The following is an 18,844-nucleotide window of genomic DNA, read 5'->3' as shown; positions in this document are numbered from 1 at the left end:
CTACTAATTAGTAGTAGCGAGGGGTATAAACCCGCGCTACTAGTAGCCCGGGTTATAAACCTACGCTACTACTAAGTTGATAGTAGTAGCGCGGGTATAAACCCCCCGCTACTACTAAGTGGTCTCCTGTCGTGCCCTCCGAGACAGGCCATAATAGCAGCGTGGGATATAAAGGCAGCTCTACTACTATCAACCTACAGGGCACGGAGGCCCAAACCCAAATTGATCGACACTCTTGATTCCCCTCCGCCTCGCCTAACCCATGCCCCGTGCCCCGAAACCCTAGCCCCCACTCCGCCTCGCCATGCCACCGCGGCCGTCCCTCCAGTTGCTCCTCCTCATGGCAGCCTGCACCTCCGCGGGCGCCTAGGGCTCGGGCCTCCTCCTCGCCGCGCGCCCCCGCTCCCCCCCCCCCCCCCCCCCCCCCCCCCCCCCCCCCCGCGCCGCCGCGGGGGGCAGCGCCTCCGCCTCCTCCACTCCTTCTCGTCCCGGTCCCTCGGACTAGCGACCGAGGCGACGCCACCGCGGGGGGCCAGCGCATCCGCCTTCTCCACTCCTTGTCTCGGCAGAGGCGCCGCCGGCGCCAAACGTCCTGCAGGCGACCACCTCGCGGCCACCAGGTCCGGAGGGGGCCGGAGAAGGCGACTTCGACCACCCCAAAGAGGTGACTGCAGCCGCCGCCCTCGGCTTCAAATATCGTTACCATCAGATAATTTGCTCTACGGCTGTTCAGAGTCCATCGTGGTGCCAAGCGGGGCAATGAGGCAGTACAGATCATCTGGTAGTCATGGGGATCAAGTGAATCCGAAGCACGCCCTGACTCTCACTTTTGTGATCCATCTCCTTCGATTGATTTCCTCTAAGTGGTGATGTCTCAGGCACTGCACGGAAGGTGTTTGACAAAATGAGCAAGTAAGGTAAGAGTGGCTTTCATTGTTCTAGTACTACTTGGTGTTTTACTTTCTCTCTGTAATGTACTAATGTGAGTCTAACATTTCCCTAAAGATAGAAAGAAAGAAAGAAAGCTTCAACTTCACCGTGGCACTCACCACTAACTACCAATCTTGTCCTATCACGTACCTGAAAAATACTAAACTAAAAAGCATTGGTGTTGCTCGAAACAGAGGAGCCCCTCCTCTGTTTTTGCCACACTACCATCGGGTCTTCACTTATCCCATGTAGGACATCCACTAACTGAACTTAACTCAGCTGCGCTGTGCTTCCATTCTTCAGAGTACCACATTTCTTTAGTGAAGCTTTGGCTGTGGTCTCTCTTGACAGCAAGTAACCCAGGTTCATGCATTCTGCGTCAGCATTTGCATTACGGCCGTCATTCTGTAATTCCAGTTTGATGGCATCAACTCCGGCAGCAGCGTCGTAGCCGTCAGTCTTCACTTATCCCATCCAGGCCATCCGCTAACTGAACTTAAGTTAACCGTGTTGTGCTTTAGTTCTTCAGTGTACCCTAGCTTGGTAAGGCATCTCTTCTCACTTTGCAGCCCAGTATCTTTTATTGTATGTGCCAGTATTATTCATTCATCCACAAGTTTTGATGTTTCCCATCTTGCGTCTTGGACAAGAGATTTTGTCTGTAGAAAAGCATATCGGCAGCTGGTCATCTATTGTTTGGACTAAAGAATAATCAAGTCCTCCTGATATATGTTTGGATGTTAATTAGATGGTTCATGCATATTTATGTCTACTTCTTCTAGAATTAGTGTGTGACCTAGATTCCAAAACCAGTTCAACATAGATGGCATTGTGAATATGAAATTGAATACAGAACTTGTCCTCTTTGTTTTCATTTCGTTTTGGAAAATCACAGGTCCCTAGAAGAAAGTAGTCTGCAGGGGTCCTCTAGTACTAGTGTTTTTTCTTTGCAGATAAGCATGTTGTTTGTTCATCTGTGATTCGTCCTTGAACTCCTAAAACTTCTGATGAGAAGAATGTTAGTAGATGCACATTTTATCTGCTTCTGCTAGTTTTCATGTGTCCGGTCTTGCCTTTTCGGAGCCTCTACAAGAGGTTTTGTTTGTAGAAAAGTATAGTTGACTGTCCATCTATTTATTTGTAGAATATTATAGCTGACGGTCAGTTCAGCATAGATGCACATTTTTCCTACTGTTTTAGTGATAACATAATAAATAGATGGATTGCTTCTACAAGAGATTTTATTTGTAGAAAAAAGCATATAGGCTGCCTGTTCATTTATTGTTTGAACTAAAACATCCTGATGTCCTGATAAGTCTGGATGTTAGATGGATGCATGCTTCTGTCTGCACCTCTACAAGAGATTTTATTTGAACTAAAACATCATGCTTTTCTGACCAAGTGTATAACTGAACTAAGACATCATACTTCTACAAGAGATTTTATTTGAACTAAAACATCATGCTTTTCTGAATATAACTGAACATCTGAAGCAGCCATGGTGTATATATTTTAAAATTGGAAGTCAGCACCTCCTCGTTTGATTGCTATGGACCTCATAAGAATTACAAGGGATTTTCTTAAATACTCCAAAGGAAAGACTGAATCGATTCTTTATGTACATTTGTAGAAATAAAACAGAATAGATATAAGACGTTTTTGCACTTGTCAAATCTATATGCATTCTTATATAACTATTCACTGCACTTTTCATAGCCGCCGAAGCACCAGAACTGCTCTCTTTGATGGCATTGAAGAAGGTGTAATACGAGCACCAGCTTATTCTTCACATGAGATAGATGAACATGAGAATGAGTCAGCATTCTCAAGAGGGTGAGTGCCACATAATGACTGAATATCCGAATGCTCCATCTTCATTTTATGTAAAGAATTGGTGTTTTCACATACCTGTTTATATTCTCAAAAAAAAAAGATTGTGCGTGTTTATCTTTTAACTGTATCGCTTACCTAAGATTGTAAGAAGATATCTGTAAGTACTAATCTCGACTGGTATCCATGGTAACCATGTGCGTTCCTGGACCATTTAGTTTGAATAGCCAGTGAGGAATAAAACATATATTTTCGGCATGTGCCCCTCTTAATTACTACTCCCTGTCAAAAACATTCTTATATTATGGGACGGAGGGAGTAGATGAGAAGGAATCTTAACTTAATGGGTCTTGTGAATTGGAATATACTATTTGGTTAAACTGGTGCAATTTGTGTACTAACAAGTTTTCACTTTCTCGACATGGGCGCAGGGGTGATCCACGCTGACTAGCGCGGCCGGTGGGCGCTGTGCTCTTCAACCACTCGGAGGCGGACTTCTCCGTGAATCCCAGTGGCCACGTCGCGTGGATGGTTGTCCAGGTGATTTTGACGCCGGAGGTCGCCGAGGTGGAGGACCTCGACGCCACCATTCGGGGGAAGGGAGGATTCGGGTCCACCGGCGTCTAAGCTCCGAGCCTTGGTAGATACATCTAGGGAAGTGGTCTGTTTAGGTTGGCTCCGAGCCTTTCGATGATGGTTGTGTGTGTCTGATGTTAAATGGAATCTTGAGAATGTTATGCGACGTTGGTTTGGTTTGCACTGGACGTATTGCCATCCATGAATACTACATCTAACTTTTATTTTTTTAATTTCTAAATTGATAGTAGTAGTGTGGGGATTAAGTGAGCGCTACTAGTAGTTAGGTTAGTATAGTAGCGTGGGAAATAAGTGAGCGCTACTAGTAGTTAGGTTAGTAGTAGCGCGGGTGCACCCGCGCTACTACTAATCATTTAGCTGTAGCGCGGGTACCCGCGCTACTAGTAGGCAGTTTTCCAACGCTACTACTAGCCTTTTACCTAGTATAGTGTAAGGAGTAGGCGGTCCCGTCGGTGCTGGTTTGAGCGGCTGGAGCAGGAAGAGCAGAGATTGAAGAAGCACGACGGCCGTTGGATGGACATCCAATAGTCACTTTTCTCGTGTGTTGACTAAGTTGACACGGCCTTGCGTGGGCTTAACCTTTTTTTAGGAAACCGTACACGTCAACCTAGTAGGCCCACAAGTCAGCCTAAAAAATGTGGAAAACATCATACAACCCATCTGCCATTATTGCTAATAAATGTACAGCCCATTGGCTAATTCTTAAGGATTTCTTGAAACCCATATTCTTTTTGTTACCATTACAACCCATATTCTGGCCACGGTTAAAAATTCAACGAAATTTTCATATTTCGGTGCGGTCCGAACTGTTCTTAATCCTGAAATTTCGAATCACGTTCAAACTAATTTAAAAATAATAATTTTATATCAATTTAAAATCCAACATAATTTTCCCCGCAAAAATATAAATTCAACATCTCGAAATCTAAAAAAAACGATATTTGAAACTAATTGCGGGTTTGATGTGTTTTTAAAATTTACATCCCATTTCTTACTACTTCATTTTCTGGGCAAGCAAATACACCGCTCTCGTCTTGAAAGATTTGCAGCCCAGAAGGGCTGAGAAAGCAAGTAGGCCTCCTTTAGGTATTTCTTTAAAAAAAGTAGAACTGGGCTAGCCATTTTCAGAAAGAAAAAAAAACACAACTGGGCTCATCACGTGGTAAACATAAAATAAAACATTGGCTAGACGAGCTACAACCCCCGAAAAACCCCGTTGTTACCCTGATCCATCTCTAAAACTAGTAAATAACAACTGCTTGTTCCTCACAAAAAGGTAAATAACAACTGCGCGACCTGCTGGGTCCTTGGTGTCATCCTCACAAAAGGCAATTGCTGGGGCACGCCATATGGACAAGATCCCGCCCCAAGTTGGCCGCAGTGGAGGCGAGATGTTCCTCCGGGTCGAAGAGTGGATCAGTGCCGATGACATGTGTACCTACAAGAAGCAAGTAAATGTTAGAAGCGAAACTACAATTGCACAAATGATGTAAAATATTGTATGACATGCGGTGCAGCTAACCTCGACGGCAAACAACAGCATTGCCCGTTATGGCCCTGCGTAAGTACATGGAAAAGCATGTTAAGTACAACAGGGTTAGCATCCATTAAAAATAGCAAATGGGCAGCATCTCTAGTTTATCTTCATTGCGGGAGTAGCACGATAGCAATGTGATAGATTAAAAAAATGGATACAACTGTTAATTGCAACAGGCTTAGCAACATCCTAAGTCAGGTTTGTAAGTTTGTAGCCATTGAAATACAACTGTTAATTGCAATAGGCTTAGCAACATCCTAAGCCAGGTTTGTAAGTTTGTAGCCATTGAAATACAACTGTTAAAAAATGGATACAACTGTTAATTGCAACAGGCTTAATAGCTATTGAAACCGGCACTGATAAAAATGCAATTGGTAGATGATACGTCTCCAACGTATCTATAATTTTTGATTGTTCCATGCTATTATATTATCTGTTTTGGTTGTTTTATATGCATTAATATGCTATTTTATATTATTTTTGGGACTAACCTATTTACCTAGAGCCGAGTGCCAGTTTCTGTTTTTTCCTTGTTTTTGAGCTTCGCAGAAAAGGAATACTAAACGGAGTCCAAACGGAATAAAACTTCACGATGATTTTTCTTGGACCAGAAGACACCCAGGAGACTTGGACTGCAAGTCAGAAGAGCCACGAGGTGGCGACAAGGGTGGAGGGCGCGCCCAGGGGGGTCGGGCGCGCCCCCTACCTTATGGGCCCCTCGTGACCCCCCTGACCTAGATCTTCCTCCTATATATTTGCAAATATTTCCAAACCACCAGAAGCATCCACAAAAACACTTTTCCACCACCGCAACCTTCTGTTCCCGTGAGATCCCATCTAGGGGCCTTTTCCGGCACCCTGCCGGAGGGGGATTCGATCACGGAGGGCATCTACATCAACTCTATTGCCCCTCCGATGAAGCATGAGTAGTCCACCACAGACCTACGGGTCCATAGCTAGTAGCTAGATGGCTTATTCTCCCTCTTTGATTCTCAATACCATGTTCTCCTCGATGTTCTTGGAGATCCATCCGATGTAATACTTTTTTGCGGTGTGTTTGTCGAGATCCAATGAATTGTGGATTAATGATCAACTTATCTATGAATATTATTTGAACCTCCTCTGAATTCTTATATGCATGATTTGGTATCTTTGTATTTGTCTTCAATTATCGGTTTGGTTTGGCCAACAAGATTGATTTTTCTTGCAATGGGAGAGGTGCTTAGCTTTGGGTTCAATCTTGTGGTGTCCTCTCCCAGTGACAAAGTAGGGGTAGCGAGGCACGTATTGTGTTGTTGCCATCGAGAATAAAAAGATGGGGTTTACATCATATTGCTTGAGTTCATTCCTCTACATCATGTCATCTTACTTAATGCGTTACTCTGTTCTTTATGAACTTAATACTCTAGATGCAGGCAGGAGTCGGTCAATGTGTGGAGTAATAGTAGTAGATGCAGGCAGGAGTCGGTCTACTTGATACGGACATGATGCCTATATTGCATAATCATTGCCTTGGATATCTTTATAACTTTGCGCTTTTCTATCAATTGCTTGACAGTAATTTGTTCACCCATCGTATTATTTGCCTTCATGAGAGAAGCCTCTAGTGAAACCTATGGCCCCCGGTCTATTTTCCATCATATTAGTTTCCGATCTACTATTTTGCAATCTTTTATTTTCAGATCTATAAACCAAAAAACCCAAAAATATTTTATCTTTTGTTTATCTATCTCTAACAGATGTCACTTTTGCAAGTAACTGTGAAGGGATTGACAACCCCTTTATCGCGTTGGGTGCAAGTTGTTTAATTGTTTGTGCAGGTATTGGTGATTTGCGCGTTCTTCTCCTACTGGATTGATACCTTGGTTCTCAAACTAAGGGAAATACTTATCTCTACTTTGCTGCATCACCCTTTCCTCTTCAAGGGTGTTGGGAGTATAACTCCTAGGTATGACCCGCCCAGGAGGGGCCGGGTCATGCCTTCTACGGTTCATTATGAAGATGTCCACCAAAGCCCAGGGTGAAGGTGATGATTCATGGAGGCGGGCCTCGATGAGGCCCAGACCGGGGGCTCCTAAGCCGCCATGTGATAACTTGTATCGTAAGATAATGTTTAGTTGTAAACCGAGCCGGTCACGATGTATGAACCGGCCGGGACTCTGTAAGCCGCTGCCTCAACCTGTGTATATAAAGGTGAGACCCGGCGGCATGAAAGCTTAAGAAACAACTCATCGAGAACTAGGTCAAGCGTATTCGCTCCCTAGTAATCGAAACCCAAGAAATACAATCCAAAGCAGGAGTAGGCTTTTACCTCCACCGCGAGGGGCCGAACCTGGGTAAACTCTCTGTGTCCTTTGTCCCGTTTAACCCCTTCAAGCTAACCTAGCTGCGATGGCTCCACACCTAAGTCCTTTTGCTAGGACATCTGCCGTGTTAAGTCCACGACAATTGGCGCCCACCGTGGGGCTGGCGCACGGTGATTTTGAGTTCTTGAAGGGCAACTTCATGGGGATCAAGGGATACGCCATTGGGAGGATGACTAAGAGCCGCCGCGGCAAGCTCTACATCGACGATGCTGGCTGGGGCCTCGAGGCCGGCTCAATCGAGTATGGATACCGGGTCCCCTTCGGCGGAATCCACTTCTTCATCGTCAAGATCGGCAAATCGGAACCTGAGCCGGACATCTGCACCGACATCGTCGAGACGGCTCAGCGTGTATGACCCGCCAAGGTTCAAGCCACCGTGAAGCACGCCTTTTTGGTTTCATTCACGGGGCGGATCTCGAAGAAGGGTCTGCATCCGGAGGGGAGACGACCATCTATTCTGATGATGAGTCCTCAACCGGTGAGACTAGTTCAATGTATCAACTGCAAGACGGCAGGCTTGGGGGCTATTCCGACGGCAACAGTATTCCGGACCCTTATGAGCCGCCGAATAGGGTTGTGATCTTCACGGACGGCACACAACTGGTTCTCCGTTCATCAACTGCTGCATCTATGACTTCTGGTTCAACAGCCGAGGCAACAGCCGGAGCAAGCGGCTCGGCGCGCCCACCGGCTCAGGTCATGTCTAAGCTCTTGGATGCCTTGGCGACTCTGATGGGGGTAGATGTGACCCCAGAGACTCAAGCATAGGATAAGGTGGACGTCGCGAAGCTGCGAGATGAGATAGCCCAAACCAGGGAAGAGCTCAATGCTGAGAATGCTAGGATGGCGATAGAGCAAGCCGCCTTGGACGCAGAATCACAACGGATTAAAGCTGAAGCCTTCCGGTTAAGTTTGGATCAGACTACATATGAAGCTGTTCTACGAAGGAGGCATCAGAGTCGCCTACGTCCGGACTATGATGCAAGGAATCTTTTCAATACCCCTGGGGCAGGACCAAGTAACCCGCCCGAGATAAACCGGATTGTTGAAGCACCTGCGGCAAGAGCGATGGCTCAACGCCATGTTGTAGATCCACTTCGTTTGAATCTGACCCCGCCTCAGCGAGTGCCAACGCCGTCGGGTCATTTTTCTAACCCTCTGGACAACATGATTGCTGCGGCATCACGTCTGGCGGATCTTCCGGTGAAAGGCGAGTCTCCCGCGGCGGTTGAAGCCCGGAAGGCCGTGGAGCTTCTTCATACGGCGGTGGCCCAGCAGGCGGCTTATTCCTACAGTCACGAGCGGATTCATTTGACTCCGCGCCACAGTCAAAGTTATAGCCGGCGTATTGAGTCGCCAGCAGTTTCGAGCAGTGAGCGTCACCGTAACTAGCCCCGTGGGCATGACCCGCCACATGCCGATAATAATTCTCAGGCTTTGGCGGATCAAGCTAGGGCATGTCGAGAGGCGGAACTAGCAACTCAGTTGGCGGCTCATCAGCAGCCTTAGCTTAACCCCTCGATCTCTGTGGAAGCTGGGATGACCTCTAGGACCGTGGGTGTGCCGTGCCTGGTGCTGGCTTTGCGTAATGAGCGATTGCCTAAAGATTTCAAGGGCCCTTGCAAAGTGCCCAATTACACAGCTGATCAGCCTCCGGATGCTTGGATAGAAAGTTATGAGCTAGCCATGGAGATGTTGGATGTTAACAATGCTTTGTGTGCCAAATATTTCACCATGATGTTAGATGGGCCGGCTCGCACCTGGTTAAAAGGATTGCCCCCTAATTCCATCAACTCATGGACTGAATTGAAGACGCGGTTCATTCAAAATTTCAAGGATACGTGTAAGCAGCCTATGTCGATTATCAACCTAGACACTTGCATCCAGCGTGAGGATGAGCCCACCTCCCATTGGGTACGCCAGGTCTCCGCTGTTATCCATTCATCAAAGAGCATCAACGCCGGTTCTGCTGTTTTAATTTTGGAGAAGAACTACCGGAGTACCAGTTCACTCCCCTCAAATAGAAACTGCGGCAGCTTAAACGTCATTGTAATGACATGGGAGAGCTCATGGCGGCTCTTATTAAGTATGCCGACTCAGACAATACTAAAGATCCTGATTCAGATGAGGAGAAATCCGGTAAGGGGGCAGTTGCAGAATATAGTAGGTCAAGGCAACAACGGTAAGCGCAAGCACACGGACGGTGGATCAGACTTTGTGGCCAACACTAATGTGCAGAACAATGATCGCCGCCGCAAGGGAGGATTCCAGCCCCAATCTAGAGGGCCATGGCCTAATTTAGAGGCGATGTTGAACCAACCCTGTCCAAAGCATAGTTGTCCTGATAAGCCGTCAACGCACCCATGGAAGGATTGTAACATCATGAGGGAGTACAGGAATTACAGCCTTAACCAGGACCACAATAATGGTAATGGCCCGCACGGCGGGTCAAGTTCTGGCTCACACGGACCCGGCTTTGGAGGTGGCGATTCGAGTTCCGGTTTTCAAGGTCAGGGCAGTTAAGGGGGCTTTAATCAGCAGTCCAGTCATGGTAATCAGCAGCAGCAACCAGGGTATAAAAGCAACCCGAAACAGTCAAGTAGTGGACAATATCATGTCTTTCCACTAGCTTGTGCAAGCGAGACCAGAAAATTCATAAACGTGCGGTGAGTGCAGTTGAGCCGGCTATACCCCGATATTTATGATGGTCAGAACAACCAGTTGTGTGGAGCCGTGAGGATCACCCGCCCCGAATTGATAATCCGGGTCAGTTAGCCTTGGCGGTGGCTCCACAAGTTTGGGTTACAAGTTCACTAAGGTTCTCATGGACGGAGGCAACAATATCAACATCCTTTACTATGATACTTTCCGCCGGATGAATCTGACTGATAAAGATCTTAAGCCGTCCTCTACAGTTTTTCATGGGGTGGTACCCGGTAAGTCGGCTTATCCAGTTGGTAAGATTGCTCTAGAAGTAGCTTTTGGCAATGAAAACAACTACAGGGCAGAAACATTGAATTTTGAAGTGGTCAAGATCAAAAGTCCCTATCACGCTCTGTTTGGACGTCCGGCTTATGCCAAGTTCATGGCATGACCTTGTTATGTTTATCTGTAGCTTAGGATGCGAGGTCGCAAGGGTACCATCACAGTCCATGGTGATAGGAAGATAGCTTTGGAATGTGAAGAAGGTAACGCTGCTTATGCTGAGTTAGTCTGTGCGACGGAGGAGTTGAAGTTTTATAAGGATAATGTTGACCCGGCGGATATGACTCCGTTGAAGAAGCCAACAACAGAGCATGACCCGTTGCTGAAGTTTAAGTCGGCAAACTATACCAAACATGTTAACTTTGTCCCCGACGATTCATCCAAGCAGTTCACCATTGGTGCCAATATGGATCCGAAATAGGAAAGCACGCTCATCGAGTTCATCCGTGAGAACCGGGACATCTTCACATGGAAACCTTCAGACACGCCAGGTGTACCGAGGGAACTCGCTGAGCACACTCTCAATATTGATCCCAAGTTTAAACCGGTCAAGCAATTCCTTCGTCGTTTCAATGAAGAGAGACGCAAGGCCATTGGAGAAGAAGTGGCCCGGCTCTCAGCAGCAGGGTTCATCGTTGAAGTTTTCCACCCCGAGTGGTTGGCTAATCCGGTGCTGGTACTTAAGAAAAATGGTACTTGGCGCATGTGTGTGGATTACACAGACCTTAATAAGGCTTGCCCAGCTGATCCCTTTGCCCTCCCCCGTATTGATCAAATCATAGATGCTACGGCGGGTTGTGGGCGCTTGTGTTTCCTGGATGCTTATCCCGGATACCATCAGATCAAGATGGCAGTCAAGGACCAAGAGAAGACGACTTTCATCACGCCTTTTGGAGCTTTCTGCTATGTGTCTATGCCTTTTGGGCTTAAGAGTGCCCAGGCGACTTATCAGCGTTGTGTGCAGAACTGTTTTCACAGTCAAATTGGGCGCAATGTTCATGCCTATGTGGATGATATTGTTGTGAAATCCAGAAAGAAGGAGACTTTGTTGGACGATCTGAAAGAGACCTTTGATAATCTCCGGGTCTATAAGATGATGCTTAACCCGACCAAGTGCATTTTCGGCGTGCCTGCAGGCAAGCTCTTAGGTTTCTTGGTCTTTGAGAGAGGCATTGAGGCTAACCCGGAGAAAATCAAGGCTATCACCTCACTGGCTAAGCTGGCGTGTGTTAATGATGTTCAATGGCTGGCGGGTCGCATTGCAACTTTAAGCCGGTTTATAAGCCGCCTGGGAGAGACGGCTATTCCTCTATACCAGATGATGAAGAAAACATATCATTTTGTTTGGAGTAATGCTGCCCATGAGGCGTTTGAGGCACTTAAAAAACAGCTTGCTGAGCCGCCGATTCTCGCAGCTCCCATTGAGAAGGAACCTTTACTCTTATATGTAGCGGCAAACAGCAGAGCCGTCAGCGTCGCAGTCGTGGTGGAGCGGAAAGAGCCTGGCAAGGAATATCCGGTCCAGAGGCCGGTGTATTATGTCAGTGAGGTTCTGATTGAGTCAAAGCAAAGATATCCGCATTGGCAGAAGCTAGTATATGGGGGTGTTCATGGCCAGTCGCAAATTGAAGCAGTATTTTCTTAGTTATCCCATTACTGTGGTCAGCTCAGCTCCTTTAGGTGATATGATTCAAAACAGAGAAGCCACATGACGAGTGGCCAAGTGGGCCATTGAATTGGGACCCCATGGGTTGAAATATACTCCAAGGACAGCTATCAAATCTCAAGCTCTTGTGGATTTCATCAATGACTGGACAAAATTGCAGATGACTGAGGATAAGCCGGACAACACTTACTGGACAATCCACTTTGATGGGTCTTGGCAGCTTGAGGGCTCGGGGGCTGGAGTTATCTTGACTTCCCCACGAGGTGATAAATTTTGTTATGTGCTACGACTAATGTTCCCTTGCACTAATAATGCAGCTGAATATGAAGCCTTGCTTATGGCTTACGAGAAGCCAAGGAGATGAATTTAATCTGGGTCAGGTGCTTTAGCAACTCAGACTTGGTGGCTCAGCAAGTTTCGGGTACTTGGGACTCCAAAGACCCACTCATGGCGGCTTATCGCCGGGCGGTTGATGCCATCGCTGGTCATTTCAAGGGTTATCAGGTGGAACACATTGATCGTAGAAAGAACGAGGCAGCCGATGCTTTAAGCCAGCTCGGATCTCAGCGTAAGCCGGTGCCTCCAAATATCTTCCTTGACATCCTACATAGCCCTTCAGTCAAGTTGCCAACAGAAGAGGATCTTGCAATCCCTGACCCGGAGGCGCAATTAGTGGAGGCTCTTCATGCCACCCCTGACCGGACGGTTCCTCATTTGGCTTATATGACCCGGGGAGAGTTGCCTGAGGATGAAACTTTGGTTGGCAAATAACCTGGCGTTCTAAGTCAATGACTATTGTTAATGGCGAGTTACACCGATGCGGCGTCACAAGAGTGTTCCAGCGGTGTGTCTCTCCCGAAGAGGGCCGTGAGATTCTAAGGGAGATTCATGAAGGAGGTTGTGGCCATCATGCCGGTTCTAAGTCCCTTGTAGCCAAAGCCTTTTGTCATGGGTTTTATTGGCTGACGGCGCATGCCGATGCAGAAGATCTGGTTAGCAAGTGTGATGGTTGTCAGAAGTTTTCCAGACGAGCTCATGTGCCGGCTCAAGAATTGAGGATGATTCCAATCACTTGGCCGTTTGCAGTCTGGGGGCTGGATATGGTTGGACCCTTCAAGAGATCCAAGGACAAAAAGACACACCTATTGGTGGCGGTTGAAAAATTTACAAAATGGGTTAAAGCAGAGCCGGTCAGCAAGTGTGATGCGGCCACGGCGGTTCAGTTCCTTAAAAAGGTGATTTTTCGTTTTGGCTACCCTCATAGTATCATCACTGATAATGGCACTAATCTGTCCAAGGGTGTGATACGTCCATTTTGCATCATGCTTTTATATCGATATTTATTGCATTATGGGCTGTTATTACACATTATGTCACAATATTTATGCCTATTCTCTCTTATTTTACAAGGTTTACACGAAGAGGGAGAATGCCGGTAGCTGGAATTCTGGGCTGGAAAAGGAGCAAATATTAGAGACCAATTCTACACAACTCCAAAAGTCCTGAAACTTCACAGAGGCACTTTTTGGAATTAATAAAAATACTGGCGAAAGAATCAACCAGAGGGGGGCCACACCCTAGCCACGAGGGTGGAGGGCGCGCCCTACCCCCTGGGCGCGCCCCCTGTCTCGTGGGCCCCCTGGCAGGCCTCGGTGCCCATCTTTGGCTATATGAGGTCTTTCGCCCTAGAAAAAATCATAAGGAAGCTTTCGGGACGAAGTGCCGCCGTCTCGAGGCGGAACCAATCTAGGGCTCCGGCGGAGCTGTTTTGCCGGGGAAACATCCCTCCGGGAGGGGGAAATCATCACCATCGTTATCACAATTGATCCTCTCATCGGGAGGGGGTCAATCTCCATCAACATCTTCACCAGCACCATCTCATCTTAAACCCTAGTTCATCTCTTGTATCCGATCTTTGTCTCAAAGCCTCAGATTGGTACCTGTGGGTTGCTAGTAGTGTTTATTACTCCTTGTAGTTGATGCTAGTTGGTTTATTCGGTGGAAGATCATATGTTCAGATCCTTTATGCATATTAATACCCCTCTGATTATGAACATTAATATGATTTGTGAGTAGTTATGTTTGTTCCTGAGGACATGGGAGAAGTCTTGCTATAAGTAGTCATGTGAATTTGGTATTTGTTCGATATTTTGATGAGATGTATGCTGTCTTTCCTCTAGTAGTGTTATGTGAACATCGACTACATGACACACCATTATTTGGGCCTAGGGGAAGGCATTGGGAAGTAATAAGTAGATGATGGGTTGCCAGAGTGACAGAAGCTTAAACCCTAGTTTATGCATTGTTTAATAAGGGGCTGATTTGGATCCATATGTTTCATGCTATGGTTAGGTTTACCTTAATTCTTCTTTCGTAGTTGCGGATGCTTGTGAGAGGGGTTAATCATAAGTGGGATGCTTGTCCAAGGAAGGGCAGAACCCAAGCACCGGTCCACCCACATATCAAATTATCAAAGTAACGAATGCAAATCATATGAGCATGATGAAAACTAGCTTGACCATAATTCCCATGTGTCCTCGGGAGCGTTTTCCTTTATATAAGAGTTTGTGCAGGCTTGTACTTTGCTACAAAAAGGATTGGGCCACCTTGCTGCACCTTGGTTACTTTTGTTACTTGTTACCCGTTACAAATTACCTTATCACAAAACTATCTGTTACCGATAATTTCAGTGCTTGTAGAGAATACCTTACTGAAAACTGCTTGTCATTTCCTTCTGCTCCTTGTTGGATTCGACATTCTTACTTATCGAAAGGACTACGATAGATCCCCTATACTTGTGGGTCATCAAGACTCTTTTCAGGTGCCGTTGCCGGGGAGTGAAGCGCCTTTGGTATGTGGAATTTGGTAAGGAAAAAATTATATAGTGTGCTGAAATTTACTGTCACTGGTTACTATGGAAAGTAATCCTTTGAGGGGCTTGTTTGGGGTATCTTCACCCCGACCAGTAGAGCAAAGAGTTGCTCTTCAACCTACTGAACCTACTGAAAATGTTTACTTTGAAATTCCTTCGGGTATGATAGAGAAATTGCTAGCTAATCCTTTTACAGGAGATGGAACATTACATCCCGATTTGCACCTAATCTATGTGGATGATGTTTGTGGATTATTTAAGCTTGCAGGTATGCCCGAGGATGTTATCAAGAAGAAGGTCTTCCATTTATCTTTGAAGGGAAAGGCATTGACATGGTTTAGGCTATGTGATGACATGGGATCATGGAACTACAACCGATTGAAATTGGAACTACAACCGATCGTAATTATATATATAATTTTTGGCCTCGCAAAGGAGAAAGCATCGCTCAAGCATGGGGGAGGCTTAAGTCAATGTTATATTCATGTCCCAATCATGAGCTCTCAAGAGAAATTATTATTCAAAATTTTTATGCTCGGCTTTCTCTCAATAATCGCTCCATGCTCGATACTTCTTGTACTGGTTCTTTTATGATGAAGACTATTGAATTCAAATGGGATTTATTGGAAAGAATTAAACACTACTTTGAAGATTGGGAACTCCATGAAGGTAAGGAGTCAGGTATAACACCTAAGTTTGATTGTGTTAAATCTTTTATGGATACCGATGTTTTCCGTGAATTTAGCACTAAATATGGACTTGACTCTGAGATAGTAGCTTCTTTCTGTGAATCATTTGCTACTCATGTTGATCTCCCTAGGGAGAAGTGGTTTAAATATCATCCTCCCATTGAAGTAAAAGTAGCTGAACCTATTAAAGTTGAAGAAAAGACTATCACTTATAATGTTGATCCTATTGTTCCTACTTCTTATATTGAGAAACCACCTTTCCCTGTTAGAATAAAGGATCATGCTAAAGCTTTAACTGTGGTTCGTAAGAGTGATACTAGAACACCTACACCCCCTGAGCAAATTAAAGTTGAACCTAGTATTGCTATGGTTAAAGATCTCTTGGCCGGTAATATTGATGGGCATGTTATTTACTTCTGTGATGAAGCTGCTAGAATTGCTTGACCCGATACTAAGGGTAAACATAGACCTGTTGTTGGCATGCCTGTTGTTTCTGTTAAAATAGGAGATCATTGTTATCATGGCTTATGCGATATGGGTGCTAGTGCAAGTGCAATACCTCATTCCTTATACAAAGAAATTATGCATGATATTGCACCTGCTGAGATAGAAGAAATTGATGTTACAATTAAGCTTGCCAATAGAGATACTATTTCACCAGTTGGGATTGTTAGAGATGTTGAAGTCTTGTGTGGGAAAGTTAAATATCCTACTGATTTTCTTGTTCTTGGTTCCCCACAAGACGACTTTTGTCCCATTATATTTGGTAGACCCTTCTTGAATACTGTTAATGCTAGGATAGATTTCAAAAAGGATATTGTTACTGTTGGTTTAGGGGATATGTCTCATGATTTTAATTTTGCTAAATTTCGTAGACAACCCCATGATAAACAGTTGCCTAGTAAAGATGAAATTATTGGTCTTGCTTCTATTGCCGTGCCTCCTAACGATCCTCTAGAATAATATTTGCTAGACCATGAAAATGATATGTTTATGAATGAAAGAAGGGAAATAGATGAAGTATTCTTTAAGCAGGGACCTATTTTGAAACACAACTTGCCTGTTGAAATTCTAGGGGATCCTCCTCCACCCAAGGGTGATCCCGTGTTTGAGCTTAAACCATTACCTGATACTCTTAAATATGCTTATCTTGATTAAAAGAAGATATATCTTGTTATTATTAGTGCTAACCTTTCAGAGCAGGAAGAAGAGAAATTATTGAAAACTCTGAAGAAGCACCGTGCTGCTATTGGATATACTCTTGATGATCTTAAGGGCATTAGTCCCACTCTATGCCAACATAAAATAAAATTGGAGAAAGACGCTAAACCGGTTGTTGATCACCAACGAAGGTTAAATCCTAAGATGGAAGAAGTGGTAAGAAAAGAAATACTAAAGCTACTGGAGGCAGGTATAATTTATCCCGTTGCTGATAGTCAGTGGGTGAGTCCTGTCCATTGTGTCCCTAAGAAGGGAGGTATTACTGTCGTTCCTAATGATAAAGATGAATTGATCCCACAAAGAATTGTTACATGTTATAGAATGGTAATTGATTTCCGCAAAATAAATAAAGCTACTAAAAAGGATCATTACCCTTTACCTTTCATTGATCAAATGCTAGAAAGTTTATCCAAACATACACATTTTTGCTTTCTAGACGGTTATTCTGGTTTCTCTCAAATACCTGTGTCAAAAGAGGATCAAGAAAAGACCACTTTTACTTGCCCTTTCGGTACCTTTGCTTATAGACGTATGCCTTTTGGCTTATGTAATGCACCTGCTACCTTTCAAAGATGCATGATGGCTATATTATCTGATTTTTGTGAAAAGGTTGTTGAGGTTTTCATGGATGAATTTTCCGTTTATGGAACTTCTTTTGATGATTGCTTGAGCAACCTTGATCGAGTTTTGCAGAGATGTGAAGAAACTAATCTTGTCTTGAATTGGGAGAAGTGCCACTTTATGGTTAATGAAGGTATTGTCTTGGGTCATAAAATTTCTGAAAGAGGTATTGAAGTTGATAAAGCTAAAGTTGATGCCATTGAAAAGATGTCGTGTCCTAAGGACATCAAAGGTATAAGAAGTTTCCTTGGTCATGCTGGTTTTTATAGGAGATTCATTAAAGATTTCTCTAAAATTTCTAGGCCTCTGACTAATCTCTTACAAAAAGATGTTCCTTTTGTCTTTGATGATGATTGTGTAGAAGCATTTGAAATACATAAGAAAGCTTTGATTTCTGCACCTATTGTTCAGCCACCTGATTGGAATTTACCCTTTGAAATTATGTGTGATGCTAGTGATTATGCTGTAGGTGTTGTTCTAGGACAAAGAGTTGGTAAGAAATTAAATGTTATCCAATATGCTAGTAAAACTCTAGACAGTGCCTAGAGAAATTATGCTACTACTGAAAAAGAATTTTTAGCAGTTGTATTTGCTTGTGATAAGTTCAGACCTTATATTGTTGATTCTAAAGTAACTGTTCACACTGATCACGCTGCTTTTAAATACCTTATGGAAAAGAAAGATGCTAAACCTAGACTTATTAGATGGGTTCTCCTACTACAAGAATTTGATTTGCATATTATTGATAGAAAGGGAGCTGAGAACCCCGTTGCAGACAACTTATCTAGGTTAGAGAATGTTCTTGATGACCCACTACCTATTGATGATAGCTTTCCTGATGAACAATTAGCTGTCATAAATGCTTCTCGTACTGCTCCATGGTATGTTGATTATGCTAATTACATTGTTGCTAAATTTATACCACCTAGTTTCACATACCAGCAAAAGAAAAAGTTTTTCTATGATTTAAGACATTACTTCTGGGATGAACCACACCTTTATAAAGAAGGAGTAGATGGTGTTATTAGACGTTGTGTACCTGAGCATGAACAGGAACAGATCCTATGCAAGTGTCACTCCGAGGCTTATGGAGGATACCACGCTGGAGATAGAACTGCACATATGGTATTGCAATCCGGTTTTTATTGGCCTACTCTTTTCAAAGATGCCCGTAAGTTTGTCTTGTCTTGTGATGAATGTCAAAGAATTGGTAATATTAGTAGATGTCAAGAAATGCCTATGAACTATTCACTTGTTATTGAACCATTTGATGTTTGGGGCTTTTATTATATGGGACCGTTTCCTTCCTCTAATGGGTATACACATATTTTAGTTGCTGTTGATTATGTTACTAAGTGGGTAGAAGCTATTCCAACTAGTAGTGCTGATCATAACACCTCTATTAAGATGCTTAAAGAAGTTATTTTTCCGAGGTTTGGAGTTCCTAGATACCTAATGACTGATGGTGGTTCACATTTTATTCATGGTGCTTTTTCGTAAAATGCTTGCTAAGTATGACGTTAATCATAG

At 44.4% G+C, this 18,844-nt stretch overlaps 1 long non-coding RNA gene across 2 annotated transcripts; it reads left to right on the top strand.

The window, feature by feature from the left end:
* Positions 1–201: 201 nt before the first annotated feature.
* On the top strand, positions 202–3,574 carry LOC123096333 (uncharacterized). Of its 2 annotated transcripts, XR_006446559.1 has the most exons (4): positions 202–664; positions 734–917; positions 2,647–2,763; positions 3,192–3,574. It is a non-coding gene; the product is annotated as an uncharacterized lncRNA (long non-coding RNA). The 2 variants fall into 2 exon arrangements; XR_006446558.1 differs by having other exon boundaries at positions 203–917; positions 3,192–3,573.
* Positions 3,575–18,844: the final 15,270 nt, after the last annotated feature.

Source organism: Triticum aestivum, chromosome 4D (genome assembly GCF_018294505.1).
Source record: "Triticum aestivum cultivar Chinese Spring chromosome 4D, IWGSC CS RefSeq v2.1, whole genome shotgun sequence".
NCBI classification, from domain to species: domain Eukaryota; kingdom Viridiplantae; phylum Streptophyta; class Magnoliopsida; order Poales; family Poaceae; genus Triticum; species Triticum aestivum.
Note: the sequence above shows the minus strand (reverse complement) of the source record. Positions and strands in the feature narration are given on the sequence as shown.